The sequence below is a fragment of the Panthera onca genome, chromosome A3 (genome assembly GCF_046562875.1).
Source record: "Panthera onca isolate mPanOnc1 chromosome A3, mPanOnc1 haplotype 2, whole genome shotgun sequence".
Classification (NCBI taxonomy): domain Eukaryota; kingdom Metazoa; phylum Chordata; class Mammalia; order Carnivora; family Felidae; genus Panthera; species Panthera onca.
Window position 1 is genome coordinate 106107768 of NC_138341.1, and position 17633 is coordinate 106125400.

The 17633-nt window shown below is 38.9% G+C and overlaps 1 protein-coding gene and 1 long non-coding RNA gene across 3 annotated transcripts in view; one reads left to right on the forward strand and one right to left on the reverse strand.

The window, feature by feature from the left end:
* Positions 1-17633, reverse strand: part of PLCB1 (phospholipase C beta 1) — a 695363-nt gene that overhangs the window by 499189 nt on the left and 178541 nt on the right. The gene's annotated exons all lie outside the window — the stretch shown is intronic.
* The window catches only part of LOC132665366 (uncharacterized), an 88699-nt gene continuing 77989 nt past the window's right edge, over positions 6924-17633 (forward strand). Inside the window, exon 1 of the long non-coding RNA XR_009604095.3 lies at positions 6924-6992. This is a non-coding gene — a long non-coding RNA (uncharacterized LOC132665366). The remainder of the gene's footprint in view (positions 6993-17633) is intronic.

A 17633-nucleotide genomic window follows, 5' to 3' on the forward strand; every position in this document is an offset into this window, starting at 1 on the left:
CTACCCTATGACCTAGCAATTGCACTACTAGGTATTTATCCAAGGGATACAAGTGTGCTGTTTTGAAGGGGCACATGCACCCCAATGTTTATAGCAGCACTATCAACAATAGCCAAAGTATGGAAAGAGCCCAAATGTCCTTCGATGGATGAATGGATAAAGAAGATGTGGTGTATATACATATATAATGGAGTATTATTACTCAGCAATCAAAAAGAATGAAATCTTGCAATTTGCAACTACATGGATGGAACTGGAGGGTATTATGCTAAGCGAAATTAATCTGTCAGAGAAAGACAAATATCATATTACTTAACTCATATGAGGAATTTAAGATACAAAACAGTTGAACACAAGGGAAGGGAAGCAAATATAATATAAAAACAGGGTGGGGGACAAAACATAAGAGACTTAAATATGGAGAGCAAACAAAGGGTTGCTGGAGGGGTTGTGGGAGGGGGATGGGCTAAATGGGTAAGGGGCTTTAAGGAACCTAGTCCTGAAATCATTTTTGCATCATATGCTAACTAACTTGGATGTAAAATAAAAAATAAATATAGTATTTGAAACATTCCAAAAAAAATAAAAACTAAAAGAAATAAATATAATGCTTCTATTACTGTGGGAACTTAGACACACAGAAATGATCTTAAAATTTATAGATACATATTTTTCAAAATAAAGATACAAGGAACCAGTGGAAGTTAAGGACTACAATGTTTGCTCAGAATGTTATTAATCACAGTTAATATAATAGTGTTACAGACTGTACTAATGAACAGAGAAAAAGAAGAAAAGAACAAACTGGTGAGTAATGGTATGACTGTAAATGAAGACACTTGTATATACAACATCCTTCTCCATAAATGTATATGTCATAAAGAGAAAATAAATCGTTCAAGTTATAAGGGAACTTAGAAGTTCCTTTATTTGTTGGATTTGTTGAATAAAGTTGGAACTTTATTCCAACCCAAGACAGGCATCTCTTCTAAGGGTCCCTGGAGATGCTCAGACTCTTGCTTCTCAAGGTGTGGTCCTAGGACTGGCATCACCTGGGAGCTTGTTAGAAATGCAGAATCTCATATTCCACTCCAGACCCAATGAATAATATTCTGCATTTTAACAAGACTCCCAGGGCATCTGCATGCATATTAAATATGGAGACATACTGGCCCACACTGTTTTAATTACTTGCACTCATGGCAAACTCACTAGTCATGATGCAGCTGTTTCATTGTGAGGTATTCCCAGTTCTTAAGATGCTTTTATAATATGGAGGCCAAGTTTAAGAAAAATATACAGGCCACAATCCCATTTTAAAATGCTGATAGGCATGATATAAAATATGTATATATGCATGTGTGTATATAGACATAGGTTTAGGTCTACATAGAAAAACTTCTGGAAGGGTAATACCCAGTTGTTCACACTACTAAGCAATCCCTCAAATGTGTTGTTGGAATTTCTGACTGTGACTCCTTTTTCTTGTACTGTCTAGTCTTAGTTTGGTCAGCTGGAGAATTCAAGATCAGTTTTATTAACTCTGGAGCTAAAAACAGCTTCCTGCCTCCCATTGGACTTCTTTTCTCCAGGCTAAAGGCTCCAAATGTTCCCAGCAGCTCCTGCTGTTCTACCACCCTTACCTCACCCTTCCAGATCCCTCCAGGCTATCAACAGGTCTCCTGGAAGCAGGGCCAGAACCCAGTTCTCCATGGCTGGCATGAGTAAAAGCAACCACTTGATCTCCTGGAATGCTTTCTTTGTTGATTAATAACTTCTTAATTTAAAAATGTCATTTGAAAAGTCATGGCAGAAATTAGTTCTTAAGTCACATAAATTATTGTAGTGCTTTTCTTCTGAGATGTTCTGAATGTATTAGAGATGTTAGGAAGGGCCCTGCAATGGCATTAATTGCACAGAACTCAATATTCATTCCTGAAGCAGAAGAATAACTATCATGTGTATAGTGTTTGAAGAATGACATTGCAGGGACACCAAGCAATTATCAAGACAGGAGAAAAAGAACTGATCAGGAAAAGATCTGTTCATGTGCATAAAAAGACACTCAGTGTAGCCAAGAGGGATAATTGTGAATCTTGAATTGAGCTCCTACAGATAAGGTGACAATTGATAAATAACCCAGAAAATAAGAATAGAAGACAAAGCTTTAATGGGAACTATGTAGGAGATTGAAGGTAGAAAGAAAAACTAGGTAGAACTTTGTGTTAATTATTTTAATGTTCGGTCTAGAACAGAGTTCCCCAACAAGTCAAAGTGTCAAGAATGTGTATAATGAGTCTGCCTCTTGGCACAACTGGGTGAAGCCTGATTAATAGAAGACCTCAGCTGGCCACCTCTAGCACCAACAGCTTACAAACCCAAACCTATATATTTCTCCTGTGTTATGTTGTGCTACTGGTCCCACATAAAAAAAGGTATTTATTTAGAACCACTGGTATAAAAGATATCCCTTTTCTGTCAACTTCCAAGGCTATTTGGAAAACTTACATCACAGCAGTGGAGCAAATACAGCATCTTCTAGGCAAAAGAAAAGACATTTATAGTGCAAGCATTGATGGGCACACTCCCATTTGTTAAGGCTTAGCATTGCATTAATCTGTGCTGATACCATTTGGTACAGAAATAGCTATGGTCATAGGAAAGTTGGTGAAGACTCTGTCACTCCATGTCTGGATGTTGAGCTATTGCAAAGAGCACATGAGAATGTTCTGCAATGGCGTATCAACCTTGATACAAGGACATGAGAAGACACATGTAGAAAAGCATAGGTCAGAGGTAGGTGTGGAACATAGCTTAGCATGTGAAAGCAGAGCAAAAGAAACAACATCCACACACAACCAGAATGACCAAAGAAGAAAGAACTTGGACCTGTATCAGGATAGTCACATTTCCCTAACTTACTGGCAGAGGGATTAGCAGTTCTTTGTTGTGAAGGAACTGGAATTAAAACTGGAACTGTAGGAGCTGGGGTTGAATATTAACTTTAGTTTAGCTTTTTTTTTTTTTTTTTGAAACAAGTTATTTACTCAACCTATAAACTGACAACATATAAATATATGGGTGAGCACATTATGTCACTCAGTAAATTATTTCTGATTTATTCCACTGTATGATTTCAGATCTTGTTATTTTTGCCCCATTTATGAAATCTTGGGAAGGAAAATAGTATTTATACTGAATGCTTATTATAGGCTGGAGATTATAACAAATGTTTTAGTGTGTGTCATTCCATTTAAAGCTTATAAACCTATGAGGTAGGTAGGTTGTAGCAAACTCGTGATATTATTCTCTTTTATAGATAAAAGAAGTGAATCTTAAGGAGATTTGTTAATCTTCCCAAACTCATAACAGCTATTAACAAGAAAGATGTAGCTTTATAGCTAAAGTTTTCTACTCCACCCAATGTTTATTCCACCACAACCTACTACTTAGGACTGAAAGAGTCTTGTTAAGACTGAATGATATACCTTGTGAACGGACCCCAACAGATTAGGGCTGGACAGGATCACTATCAGTTCTTATGCACAACACGTCACAATAGCACTGTGTTGGTATCTGTGGCTCCAGATATGCTTCTAAGGCAGAGTTTCTCAATGTTAGCACCACTGACATTTTGGGCCAGATGATTTTTCTTTTGTTGTAAGGAGCTGTCATGTGCATTGTAGGATATTGAGCACTATCCTTGGCCTCTACCCACTAGATGCCAGTGGCACCCACCCTCAAATTGTGACAACCAAAAATGTCTCGAGACATTGCCAAATGCTCCCAGCAGGGAGTAGGGCAAAACTGCTCCCATTTGAGAAACATTGCTCTGAGGCCATGAAATAAATATTTTCTTTCTTTTAAAAAAAATTTTTTAACGTTTTATTTATTTTTGAGACAGAGAGAGACAGAGCATGAACGGGGGAGGGGCAGAGAGAGAGGGAGACACAGAATCGGAAGCAGACTCCAGGCTCTGAGCCATCAGCCCAGAGCCTGACGCGGGTTTGGAACTCACGGACCGCGAGATCGTGACCTGAGCTGAAGTCGGCCGCTTAACCGACTGAGCCACCCAGGCGCCCCAATATTTTCTTTATTGAAGAGTAACACAAGGCCTTGCTAAATTCAATGACTTGCTCAGCAATTTAAAGGCTGGACATTAATAGAATCTTCACTTCTTTACTTTGGACCTTGATTGAAGCAACACTTCCGTACTTTGCTTTTAGCAGTAGTTAGGCTAAGTAACTCCAGCTGCTATGACAGATAGACTCTCAGTGCATCAAATCATTGCAAGATTATTCCTTACTCATGTTACAATACAATGTAGATGTGGCTCCAGGTGATCATTCAGGAACCCAGGCTACTTACATCTTTGACTCCACCACCTTCAACCCATGGCTGGAATTTCCTCCACTCAGTCAGGGGTGGAAAAGAAAAAAACAAAAAAAAGAAAAAAGATGGCGAGGAGAACAGATCATCTCTGAACCACATCAGCCTAGAAGTGTCACAAATCACTTCTTTTCACATTTCCTTGATAGTCCTTCACCGGGAAGATTTTTTCCAGCAATGATCCTATACTATGGAAGAAGTGTATGCAATTTTAGTGCTTTTTTCTAGCCATCTGTGCCACAGTTCTATACATTTCAAAGCAGGTGCATAAATATTTCAGCCTGATAAGAAACTTGCAACATAGGCAAATATAATTCTAATTGTGTGTGTTATTTTCCCATTTTATAATGGGAAAGTTGGACACAAATACTTCCTTTAACTTGGGATTGATATCTTAGGATTAGAACCCCAGACTCTCACTCTTGAGTTGAGAGTTCTTACCTAAGAAGGCAGGTGATGCATATTCAGAAGAATAGAGAGTGCTGTTAGCCAAAGATAGGGACAATGTTATAAGCATTGTCTCTGGAATCTGATCAGGTCAAGTCTTGGGCTTTGCCATTGAGTAGTTGTCTGTGACTTTAAACAAGAAATTTAGTCCCTCATAGTCTCTATTTTCACATCTCAGGACTGCCATAGTTACCATACTATAGAGGGCAATAAAGTTTAAATGAGATGATACATAGAAAGTACTTAAAAACAATGTTCAGTAAATTTTGGTTATTGATATGCCACAAGAAATAACTAACATATGATCTACATATTTACAAGATTTTCTTGCTACTCTACATCACACTTAAGTTCTATCTATTTTGGAGTCTATTTAGGTTTCTCCACGTTAGCCTGTTTACAAAGAACAAATCAATTCTCATTGACTTCAGCTGATTTGCTCAATTCTACAGTGGAAACTGGGAGAGGAGTCATCTGGGAAAGCAAGTGTTGATGAATCAGCATAAATCCATACCCAATCCTGGAAAGCAGCCCAGAGTGAGAGCCCTAGTGACAGCAAGTCAGTAGAATCATGTTCATTTAAACACCAAGGGCAGCACAGGGCATTATGAAAGATGGAACCAAGGTCAAATGTTTTGTGTGTTCTTCTGCCAGTTTAGCTGCCAGTGACTCTTGGGCCAAGAACAGAAACCCAGCACCAAACCTCACTGTCCAGTTTGTGGTTTCGAATCATCTTGTCTCATAGATGAGAAGACAAATGCCCAGCAAGGTTGGTGGTTAAATAGGAGACATGAGTCCCCAAACCATGTTTTTGTTCATTCTTGGGTCAACTGTCTTACCTGTGTTGCCTTCACATGTGTTACTTTATATTCCAGAATTCTATAGACATGCAGTGATATCAAGCCCCACGAGGGAAACGTGAAAGTTTACACAGTATCTTTCTGAGAACTGCCAATTTTTCCCATACACAAACACCTCTTCAAATTTCTTCCCAAATGGAAGGTGAGTCCCACCTTCTGTGAGGACTTTGCTTTATTTATTTAATAAACAGAAAGAAAGGGGGGAAACACTAAAATTTACCACTTTATCAGCAAGCCCTTTGTTTGCCACCAAAATATTTCACAGCCCTTCCTTCAGACAGGTGCATAATAACAGAAGATGGAATGGTTTGTTGCACATGGACACCACACCTCAGTAATTTCTGTCAAGAGGCTGGAGCATGAAAACCCATACATATCAGTGCGGCACAGACTTCCCCCCAACCAGAAACCCCTCTGAAAGGCATCAGCCTGCCAAAGGAAGAGGTTTCGCCTTCAACGGGCTAGTGTGAAAACAACTCAAAATGTCAGCTTCGGGTAACACGTTTCTACTGATTTTAATAAGGAAAAAGAAATTCACATGGATTGAGTCTCATTCTTTCACGTGTAAATTATGCTTTGAGAACATGACGTTGGGCACAATACTCCAAAAACATGTCTGTGTTGGAAACATTCCTTTATTATAGAAACCTAAGAGTGGGTTCTTAGAACCACCTTTTAATTTCAGTTACGCAAGATTTTAAAATCGCCTAGAAGCTAAGTAAAATTCCACTGGGTAATTTTGAGCTTTGTCTATTTGTTTTACCTACTGAGTTGGCAGCATAAATACATTTAGATATATATGTACATGTGAGTCTGTGTACATCTTTGCGTGTATATAGATGAAATTTCTGCTAGTCAACTGTTTTTAAACTACAAAAATGTCTATTTCATAGGGTTCAACCTCATATATTCAAGAAGCATCTAATTAATATTAAACACACAACATACAGAAAACATACTTTATGACATCTTACTTCCTACTTCTCTCCTTAATAGTTCATTCCATCTTTCATCCATCCATATGACACAGCAAAGGACCTAGATTATATTCCTTCAACTCAACCAATAACAAATGCCATCAAAGTGCCCAGAAATTGTCTTTCAGAATCTGCTATGCGCCAATGAATGTCCTCAAAATAGACTTGCAGAACACTCTGCTGACTTTGCAGGAAACCCTGAATGTTATCAAGAAAATAGAAACCCTGAACTAGTCTTTTCTGCAGAAACAAGAAAGCTCCATAGACTGACATATGTTCCTCAGGATTACAGAACTGAGAGCTGGCCACTGGATATGAGGTATGAGCACTGGATGTAGCTGAACTAGCAGAAGGAGGACATAGAATCCAATCCAGTAAGCTAAAGTAACTTTGGAGAGCCTTCTAAGCAACACTCTATGTTAATACAGCATGACTCTTCTATGGCTATACATTGCAGCTTCTGGAACATTTATATGCAACATTTGGAAAAACCAGGTCCTTGTTCCAATAATTAAGCACATAGTTTCTAGAATCAGACTGTTCAAATCTCAACTTTATAACTATAGCTGTGAGACCTGGTACAAGTTATACTGTTTAACTGTAAAATGTGTTCCAGCTTCCCATCTAAAAATGAAAATGAAAGAAATATCTGCCCCTATAGTTGCTACATTATAGCAATCATTAATTGAGTTAATACAGTGTAACGTGCTATAAGGCCCAGCACATGATAAGCAATTAATAAGTAATAGCTACTATTACTGACTCAGTACCATTGTATCCACTCATTTTAAGGTCCCATAGTTGTATCCTACATTTTTTACCAGAGGAAGGGGAGAGAGATCTTTGACTAAGTGAATTTTGCCTCAGGAAAGAATTATTCCTGAAGACCTGCTTGTTACCTGCCTATTTTCCTATTTGCAAGTGCAAAATATGTCAGCATTTAATGACAAGAGGGAAAGCAGAAACACAGCTCCTTTACAAATATTTAAGTAATACTTATTTTAATGTGCATTTCTGTTATGTAGGAGATTTCATAAAGCAGGATCTTCATGAACTTGCACTGTGGTGGGCCAGTGTGGGGTTAAAGAGATCTAACCCTCATTTAAGAATGTGCTGGGGCACAGCTCTGAGTATTGCAACATGTGGACTCTCTAAGTGAACTACAGCTCATACCAAATGATGATTTTAATAACGGAACAATGCTGAATAGTCTCATTGTAAATCTAGCAGAGGAAGATGCCATTGTCATTAGTGGTGCTATTGTTGCACATGGGACAAAACATGGTAGCTTCAGAAAGTAGCCCGGGTCACTGACATTTCTGACAGCCGACAGGAAGAAATGTTCCAGTTGCCTTCATGCAGGGGTGAAAAGGAAACAGCGGCTGTAAATGTGGCAGATAAAAACAAGTCTCTATTTTAGGCTGATGGGACAAAATACTGACTGCACTCAAAGGACCTAGCAGCTCTGGTTGAAAGGCTTTCAACCATTTCCAAACGAATTTGGTAGAAAAGCAAGTAAACATTTTAGAAGTCTTGTCTGGAAGAGGCGAAGGTTAATGGGGATGCATGTAAAACAGCTTCCCCAAACGTTTCCTTTTATAGAATACTGGATATAAATGCAGGAATACAGACTTAAATGTTGTCATTTAGGATCTCCCAAAGCTAACTGGTTGAGTAATAGTAATGAGTTAGATCATCCCTTGAATCCTGCATTCTTACTTGACACTAGACTGTGAAAAAATTGGGGCTGTTCAAGGTTGGCAGCTTGTCCTCGATTTTGCACCCAGCGCTGTGTCTTAGGCATATCTGGCTAGTCAACTGATTAGGTGTCCATGACTAGCTGGCCATAACACAGTATTATGGTTGTGGTTCATTTTCCTTTCTGAGCAATCTCCCCAGTCCCTCCTTTAGGGAGTCTTCTAGAAACCCTGGAGCAGCAAGCTCTCTCTGAGAGATTATATTTGGGGACATCTGTCTTCAGAGCACACCAAAACTCAAAACAGCATCAACTTTAATATGCCCCAAGTAGTAGAGTAGTAGTGAACTGTTGTTTTGTATGTGTATATACTTTATTTAATTCATAGAACTACGTAATCCCTATACAATGATACCTAAAAGGTACACTTATACATCTTTCAAGAATGAAGAAATGACAAAGAAAACATATTAACTCAAATAATGAAGAACAACAAATATTAAAATTAAAATGGAATGGTTAGGACCACCATCAGGTAATGCTCCAAAAAAACACTACTTAGATGCTTTAAAATTAAGATAAGCAAAACTAGCACAGTGACAAGAGACACTGGTGCAGACACTAACAACTCCTGCTTCTGCCTCCTCTTTCCATTTTGAGTACTCTGCAAAGGCCACAGAGGTCAAATTTATGACCAAGGAATTCCACGAGAGAAATGACAGAAAAAAGATTCGGGGAACAATATAAGAAAAATTACCCTTAGTCATGCAAACTTTAAGTGTTGGTTAGATTCCTGGGCACTGAGATAGAGACTATGTTCCCCATTTTCCCTTTCAACGAAGCATGGTCATCTAAGTTCTGGCCAATAAGAGGTGAGCATCAATGATGTAATGACATTCTACATCATGTCTTTAAAAGGAAACCACTTCCCCTCCACATTCTACCTTCCCACAGTTGGAATCAGGACATGGTGTCCCGGCCCATGTTCAGCCACGTGAACACTCTGGCATACATATGCTAGAACAAGATAACGAAACCAGGATATCAGGAAAACCACACAGAGTAGAGTTAAACTGCCCGCTGGCTCAGATGTTAACATGGAAAGAAATAAACCGTACATCTGTTTAGATCTTCTGTTTCAGTACTGTGAAATAACCATGTTAACCTTGTGGCATATATCAGTTTGATATCATATTGTGTGTCAGTCTTGAAAACCAGGTAAACCTTTGAGAAACTTCAGGAAGACCACAGAAGTAAATTGAAAAATAAGATAAAATCTGGCTCTGATATTTTAAAATGGTTGTTTTTATAAAGAACATTAGCAGATGCTTTGACAGAAGATCTGATTAGTAATAGGTACTTTGTAGCTTCAAAATTTCATGGGTTAAGTCACTAGCCAAAATTTCATAAACAAAGTCACTAGCCAAACTTTGAAGAAGTAAATAATCTACAGCAAAAACAATCTTCTGAGTCAGGAGAAAGAAATGTCTTTTCAAAGTCTGGTGAAATCATAACCTATCATTCCTAGAAAGCTTTAAAACAATTGGAAATTTCCTACTCCAGTGCGTCTGGGTAGTTCAGTTGGTTAAGTGTCTGATTCTTGATTTCGGCTTAGCTCATGATCTCCCACTTTGTGAGAACAAGACAAACGTTAGGCTCTGTGCTGTCAGCTTCAGATTCTCTCTCCCTCCCACTCTTCCCCTCCCCTTCTCTCTCCTCTCTCTTCTCTCTCTTCTCTCTCTCTCTCTCAAAATAAAGAAAATTGCCCACTCTGGCCTTCAGGATTGTTCTGCTATGCCACAGGAGCTGGGCAGGAATGCAAACATTGCATACTCAGTACATGAGTGAACTCTTACAAGCTAGACAAATGAGCAGCGACACAAAATTAAAGCCACATGTTATCTTGTATTAAAAATCTATTCTGTAGAGGTCAATCATCACTCCATGTTTCCCAGAGAATTAATATGTAGTGTCAAGAGCTGGAAAAAAATGGGTTAAGAATCTTTCTGATGTTGGAGAGACACATGTAAACACATCAGCAGATATTTACACTTCCAAGTAGGATCACTTAACAGAGAGCAAAATATTTACTTAGACAAACCTAAAGGGTGAATCTCTTTTAAAATAATAAACTTTTAATTACTCTTAAATAGATTACAAAAGTGGGTAGAAGTGCTTGTAGCATCATACAGATTTTAGAAATATTCTAAAATATTTTGTTCCCTGGAAACAACAGCTTGTCCGATGAGCTATGCCCTTTCCAATTCAGGTCAAGGGTGCTGTCCTCTGTGGAGCTTTCAAATCCCCCAGGCAAAGTCAAGCCTTTCATATTCTGCTTTCTAGCACTTCCTGAACATTCTATTGCACTGCTCAATCCTGTTAGCATTTGTTTGCTCGTACTGCTTTCCATTTAACTAATAATTCCTAGAGAACAACCACAGGTGGAGCCTCACATATGACAAGAGTATGGACTCTAAAGACTGGCAGGGTTCAAACCCTAGCCCAAATCATATGCACATACCTTAGGCATGTTACTCTACCTTCCTGAGCATTGTCTCTAAAATAGGTGAAATTTTTTCTTAAATGAGCTTCTGAGGATTAAATGAGGAAATACATGATAAATGTATTGGGCTGGCTGAGTGACTCAGTCAGTTGAGTATCCACCTCTTGATTTCAGATCAGGTCATGGTCCCCGGATCATGGGATTGAGCCCTGTGTCAGGCTCCTCACTGAGTGTGGAACCTGCTTGGGTTTCTCTCTCTCCCTTCCTCTCTGTCTCTCTGTCTCTCTCTCTCTCTCTCTCTCTCTCTCTCTCTCTCTGCCTTTGCCTCTCCTCATGCTCACTCTTTCTCTCTCAAATAAAAGAAAATTCAAATAATACATGATAAAAGTATTAGTACATGGTAAATTTCTCAGACCTGTGCCCAGCCCACAATAAATGCCACATAACTGTTTTTTCAAGTCAGTTCCTGACTCCATAGGTGCCTAATAAAAAGTTATACAAACAAATGGTGGGTTAGTATCATGGAGGCCAACTTCAAGAATGGTATGGATTTTATAAAAGCAAGTGTTACTTGGTAAAATATTTGAAACTTTCCAATGAAAAGATGACTTCATAAAACACTGGGATCATCACAACTCAACAAAATCATCTCAAGGGCTTATCAAAGATGATTCCAGAATATTGGTCTAAAATGCACCAATGTAACTCAGAATATTAGTCCCTCCTTTGAAAATCTGGAACTTGAAATAAAAAAACACGGCTTTTCAGAATATGCCATTCATCTAACTAAGAAAATTTATGTTGCAGTTCTGAATTATTCATTCATTACAGAGAACGCCTGAAATGTCCCTTCTTTTCAATGTCACCTATCAACTTCCATGACTTCCACTCCTGTGAATAGCTGGTGTTTTCTAATTGCTTGTCAAACATCTGTTTACATGCAGCATTTCACAAGAAAAGTGCCTAAAACTCTGTCTGTATCTTTACCGTATCAGTATCTAATATTATCAAAAACTTTCATTTAACATTTCATTCTTTGAAAATTATTTAGAAATTCTTCCCAAGTGAGGGATGTCTGGGTGGTTCAGTTGGTTAAGCATCTGACTTCACCTCAGGTCATGAACTCATGGTTCATGGGTTTGAGCCCCATGTTGGGCTCTGTGCTGACAGCTGAGAGCCTGGAGCCTGCTTCGGATTCTGTGTCTCCCTCTCTCTCTGCCCCTCCCCCCCCCCCCCCAGGCACTCTGTATCTCTATTTCTCTCTCTCAAAAATAAACAAACATTTAAAAAAAAAGAAAAAAATTCTTCCCAAGTGAAAAGTCCACATAACCACCTGGAAAATACCCAGCACTACAGTCACTGTCCCTTAGTTTGGGTTTCCTCAGAAGTAGCATTTGTGACAAGGATGTGAGCTAGGAATTCTTTTTGGAAGGTAACCTCAGAAAATCCTAGCACAGCAGTGGAAAAGTGAGACATAAAGGGAAAGAAAGCCAATGAAAGTATGACATTAAGAAATGCAGCTCTAGGGGTGCCTGGGTAGCTCAGCTGGTTGCACGTCCAACTCTTGGTTGTGGCTCAGGTCATGATCTCATAGTTCATGAGTTCGAGCCCCAAACTGAGCTCCACTCTGATAGCTCTCCCTCTTTCTCTTTCCCTCCCCACTTGCTCTCTCTCTCTCTCCCTCTCAAAATAAATAATTAACTTAAAAAAAAAGAAAAGAAATGCAGGTCTGTATACCCTCAGTGAGGTCATATCAGAACTCTGGCAGATTAGAACATGTGTCCAAGTTTTCATGTCCAAGGCAGAGGAAGCCAAGGCATTTATACACTGATTCACAGAAGTCATTGTTTGAGGATTGTTTCATGGTTATAAACATTCTATGGCACATGGGTTGCCACATGCTCCAGCAGAGCAGACTTTACAGTCTCAAGAAAAAATAAAAGGAGCAGCATTCAGGCACACACTGCAGATCGAGGCTGGGCTGGAGCACATGAGGGATATGGGTGGAATACTGACAGCATTTTGCTACACCCAGCAATCCTATGTCCATGTGTAAACTCAAGACAGTAAAATCGCTTAATAATTACAGGAAAGATCCAAACAAATGAACACAGCCTGTGTGAGTAAGTAATTCTGTAAATAGGTTGGGATGCTGATGTTTATGTATTCATGAGCACAAAATAACATGGAAAGCTATTATAATGGTCTCTTAGCATTGATTACATTTTTCATAAAATAAATGACAGGAAATGAATGTTCTTGATCTCCTTCAACACCTCTACCTCAAGATAGTTCAGGAAAATCTCCAGTCCCTAAACCTGTGGATGTCAGGTTTTGTCCAATGATACTACATAAAGTCTCATTCATTCAACAAACATCCAGGTGATATTTGTCACACAGAAATCATAGTTTATAGTATAGAAAAAATATCAACCAGGTCATTATTGCCTGATGTGATCAATGCCCTCTCTACTCCATACAAAGCCTGTGGTTTATAGTTTCCTTTGGATGGAGTATTGATAGTATGGATGTGGGAGAATATTGGAAACTGTTAGCTGACACTTCTGTAGAACATCAAAACTAAATACATGTCCTTCAGTGATATTTCATTATTGCTACCTCTGTAATAGCAGAGGTAATAAATTGCACACACGCACACACATGCACACACACACACACACACACACATGCATACACACATGCATGCTCTTTAGGGATTATGAGCTCCTGAGAGAGCCAGGATTGAGTTCTGTACATAATTCTAAGGCCTCCTATACCTAGCTGTATTAATCACAGCCACCTGGCATAATGTTATGTTTATAGCAGTCACTGGCGGGGTCAGTTAAATTCAAAGAAAAAAAGCAATAGTACATATTTCTTCTTGATTTAGAAGTCAACATTTTCTTTTTTAAAAATTTTTAAAAATTTTATTTAATTCCAAGTTAGTTTACATGTAGTGTAATAACGGCTTCAGGAGTAGAATTTAGTGATTCATCACTTACATACAATACCCAGTGCTCATCCCAACAAGTGCCCTCCTTAGTGCCCATCACCCATTTAGCCCATCCCTCATCCAATACCCCTCCAGCAACCCTCAGTTTGTTCTCTGTATTTAAGAGTCTCTTATGGTTTGCTGCCCTCTCTGGTTTTATCTTATGTTTCCTTTCCTCCCCCTATATTCATCTGTTTTGTTTCTTAAATTCTACATATGCTTGAGATCATATGATATTTATCTTTCTCTGACTGACTTATTTTGCTTAGCATAATACACTCTAATTCCATCCACGTTGTTGCAAATAAGAAGATTTCATTCTTTTGATGGCCAAGTAATATTCCATTGTATATATATATACCACAACTTCTTTTCCATTCGTCAGTCAGTGGACATTAGGCTCTTTCCATACTTTAGCGATTGTCGATATCACTGCTGGGGTGCATCTTCCCCTTCAAATTAGCACTCCTATAACCTTTGGATAAATACCTAGTAGTGCAATTGGTGGGTCATAGGGTAGTTCTATCGTTAATTTTTTGAGGAACCTCCATACTGTTTTCCAAAGTGGCTGCACCAGTTTGCATTCCCAACAGTAGTGCAAAAGGGTTCCCCTTTCTCCATATTCTCGTCACCATCGTTTTTCTGAATCTCCAGTTCTCTCACTTAGCCCATCCTTCTGGATAAATATGTTTAAAAGAACAGCTGGACAGCATATAAAAATTAGCAACAGTGTTGCTATATTACAATTTTGACATATTAAGGCACCATTTTTTTTCATCTATGACTGAGAGCTATTGGGTCAGATGCAGCTCGACTTACAAATATGGATTAAGGTGCTGTAATGATGAAAAGAAATCATTATTAAATATAGCGGTTTAAAAAAAAGCCTGCAAATTCTTTGACAATCCCCTCACCAAGAGGTGGAATCTGTCCCTTTTTTAAACACAAGCTACCTTAGTGGTTTCTTGCTAACTTACAGAAGCCTAGGTCTTAAAGGGCAACATAGCTGTTACTTGGTACTCTCTCGAGACATGCCTCTTTGGAGCAATGAGGCACCAGGTGAGAAGCCCCAGCCATCCTGAATCCACTGTGCTGAAAAGACCACATGGAGAGAGGAGACAGAGACCCAAGTGCAGAAGCACCAGGTTTCCAGACCTCAGTGATCACTCCTTAGCTGGCCTACTTGACCCACAGAACCAGAATAGAGAACAGTAGCAAAAGATAGTGCTGTTTTACAATATCAAGCTTGGGGTGGCATGTTACAAATCAATTGATAACTGGTACATTATGTACTTTGTAAATAGAGTTCCCCACAAAACCTTACCTATGATTATATTTTAGATGGGACATAAAACATATTAGAAAGAAAAGAATGGCCAACTTCTGCAAACGTGTGTAGCAAAGTTCATTCTGGCATCAAATCCCTTTTGGCACTGTGTTTCCAAAGCCATTAGTGAACTGGGTTTGACTGGAAACCCTTCTCACCCTGTGGGATGGAGATCTGGCTGCAGCAGGTGGCTATTTTGAAAAACTTCACCTCTCTAATGAACAAGAGTTGTTCCTACAATTCCAGCACAATGTGAGGTATATTTTTTATGTCAGTTCTGTCAAACCTTGACATGCGGTACAGCCCCAAACAATTCAGCACATGCCTGGTCAGTAATAGCTACTTCCTTTCCTCCAACAGACCACGTAGGCTGCCCACTCTATCAGGCGAAGAATTTTAAGGACGTTTTTCCAGATTTATGCCTTTGTCTGTCATTTTTAATTCAAAACACTGGAAGTAAATTTGGGGCTCTTCTGCTTTCTGAGGAATACCTTGTGTTGATCTAGATAAGTGGGTTTTTTTTTTTTGGTTTTTTGTTTGTTTTACTTTCTGATGATGTGCATCTCTTTAAAAACTAATTTAAGAAATACTCGTAGAATATCGTTTTATTCTATATTCGTAAGCATCTTCTATCTTGAAATTTAATGAGTTTTTTAGGGCACCATCCACAAGACCTGTAAGATTCCAGTATTGTATTCCACAGTGTTGTATTCTACTTATTACTCTCTTATTTTATACTTTATTCCTTAGCTGGTGGTGTTCCTTATACATTATTCCAAAGAACTTTGCTTTGTAGGATGGGGCTATATAACCTTAGAATTCAGAGGGGAAAGGAGAAACAGAAAAGGGTTGACAGAGGGGGGAAAAACAGAAAGAAAATTTTAATAAAGTAATTAGGATGGCTTCTGTAATCTAAATTTTGGAATATCATGGTAGATATTTTCAGTAGGATTCTCCTAGAAACACACCTGAGATAGAGGCTTAGGTGCCAGATGTTTATCTGGGGAAAGTGATCCCAGGAAGCAATGATAGTTGAATGACAATGCAAGGCAGAATAGTGAAGGAAGCCAGAAAAGAGTGTCTAATTAAACAGATAACTGTGGCTGGCAACAAGGCTCAGTCCCGCTGGAGGGGACATATCTCAGATCTGTCCCAACTAAAAGCTGAGGGCTCAGGGTCCTGTATTACCAAAACCCATCTGTAATTGGTAGAAGGCTGCTTCCAGGGACTTTAATTTTCTGACACTTTCAGCCTGCCCAGCACATGGCTGAGAACATTCCAGAGGCCAAAGAGATCTCTTAAACAAAAAGTCACAAGTACTTGTAGCAAGAAGCTAGCAGCATAGACTGGATGCTGAGGGAACATGGCTGGGGCACTAACATGTCTGCCGTGGTAGCTGAAGTTCTCCCCAACACCATGCTGGGGCAGAGCAGATACATGGTGGTCGTTTTTATTTGGGGATAGTTACTTACTTAGATACATCTTGATGACTTGGTAACGGAGTTTTAAACTTTGCATTATTATCAAACCCAGTCTAATTTTGTTGTTGATCCCATACCACCAGAGTTTTTTAAATGTGATTTTTTGAGAACTACGGAGTATTGGTAAAATATTTAAGGACCCCTTGCCCTCTTTGGCTTGTTATCAGAAACCTACTGTTCCTGGGGTGCCTGGGTGGCTCAGTTGGCTAAGCGTCCAACTTAGGCTCAGGTCATAATCTCATGGTTTGTAGGTTTGAGCCCCCCCCCCCAACCTGTGCTGACAGCTCAGAGCCTGGAGCCTGTTTCAGGTTCTGTGTCTCCCTCTCTCTGCCCCTCCCCTGCTCATGCCCTCTCGAAAGAAAGAAAGAAAGAAAGAAAGAAAGAAAGAAAGAAAGAAAGAAAAATAAACATAAAAAAAAAAAAACATAGCAGCTTACTGTTCCCATCCCAGGACCCATATCACCCCTCTGGTTTTTTCAAAGTCTTTCCTAAACTCCAGGGCAGCAAAAATGTTTATTTTAAAAGTCAATATTCATTAACATATACCAAACACATAGGCAGCAGAACATGGAAGTTTATATGAGGAAACATAGGACCAAAAAACACATTTATGAAGTGCTTGGGGGAGCAACCATAAGGAGTTTGATGAATAGCAATTAGGAGCAGGAAAAGAGCCACCTGGTTTAAAATCTGCTTCGAATCAGAATTTTTCTCACATATGTTTACACTTTGCTATAAAAAAGAACAAGTACACATCCATACAAATAAAAAACACCAAAGAGAATACTTTTATGAGTTGCAGGAATTGGGTACCATCTTCTCTGAACACTGAAAAATTAGCTTACTACCTAAATAATTTATATCAATAATGCGCGCTAAAAGAGAAGTACAGAGGGATAAGCAGATGCACCAAAAACTGGGGATGAGAGAAAAATCTAGCAATGCACAATGCTTGCTTTAT